Genomic DNA, 1,209 nt, shown 5'->3' with positions numbered 1-1,209 from the left:
AAACCCTTTCCTTCCCAACTTCCTTTGCTTTGGGCATGGCATTTCATCACAACAATAATAACCATAAGACAGCATGTTTGGACAAAACCCTCATCGCACATGCAAAAAAATATCAGGAACAAGGGAGAAAAAAAAAATCTTGGCTCACAAAGAATGGTAGAAAAAAAGTGGTACCTTTTCCTTGAAAACCTTCTGCCATAGATGATAAGATCCTTTTGAGAGAAGATCAAGAAATAGCTGATCTTTCAAGAGTTGTTCCTTAAGGACACTCCTTTCCACAGTAAAATCATCTCTGGGGTGTGTGTGCTGGCACAAGCCTGGAATTCCAGCTCTTGGGACGCCACAAGGAGACCGTGGCTCAACAAATAATTAAAAAAAGAAAAGACAAACTTGTCCAAGCGTCTTGCCAGGCATCCCACTAGACTCTGAGGATTCTCATAAGATTGACTCTCAACTATGTATAATAAATATGTTTATGAAATTACAATGTACACCAAAAAAAATCCCTTCTCTTGAATAGAGACGTAATAGAACTATACAGTACAGTAAACGTTTTGGCCACCTCTGCACAGACAGCCAAGGGTTAACGTGTCTTCAAAGTTGGGCTCCTTTCCCTCCAACATTTTCCAGTCTCCTGGGGCTGGTGTTAAAAGCTGCCCAGTGTATCCAAGTTGGGGGCTGAGGGGAGGGGATGGTGATCCGCATACCAGGACCTTCATCCATCTTTACGTTTTAAGATCATGTGGCCTGGGTACCGTCTGTGGCCGTCTACAAGCACAGGCATCTAAAAATAAACGAGCCGACATTTTCTTGGCCCTGCACCTTGGTAGGAAAGCGTGTGAAATGACCACGGGTCTGTTTCTCCGGCAGTACCAACCTGAAGGCCTCCGAAGGCAGCTGGCCTGGTGCAGCCCAGCTCCGCACAGGCAGCCAGCCAGCCAGCCAGCAGGGCCTGGGACATGACTTGGCACCCCGCCCACACTCGGGGCTCCAGCGAGGCCCTGCGGGTCTGCAGGAACCTGGAGCTCGCGTAGGGGCCTGCACGTCCGCAGGACCCCAGGCTCAAGTGGGCCTTGCCCTTAGACTCCTAGCTCGGATAAGGCTTGCCCCTCCATAGGGGACCCCTGGCTCGGGCGAGCCCTGCCCCTCCATAGGGGACCCATGGATCGGGTGAGCCTTTCCCCTCCAAAGAGGACCTCTGGCTCGGGT

The 1,209-nt window shown here is 50.4% G+C and overlaps 1 protein-coding gene across 1 annotated transcript in view; it reads right to left on the bottom strand.

The window, feature by feature from the left end:
- Cdk1 (cyclin dependent kinase 1) overlaps nt 1-1,209 on the bottom strand; it is a 15,849-nt gene that overhangs the window by 14,081 nt on the left and 559 nt on the right. The window lies entirely within an intron of this gene.

The sequence above is a fragment of the Grammomys surdaster genome, unplaced genomic scaffold, assembly GCF_004785775.1.
Source record: "Grammomys surdaster isolate TR1022 unplaced genomic scaffold, NIH_TR_1.0 367, whole genome shotgun sequence".
Classification (NCBI taxonomy): Eukaryota; Metazoa; Chordata; class Mammalia; order Rodentia; family Muridae; genus Grammomys; species Grammomys surdaster.
The sequence above is the reverse complement of the archived record's forward strand: the minus strand, read 5'-3'. Positions and strand labels throughout refer to the sequence as shown.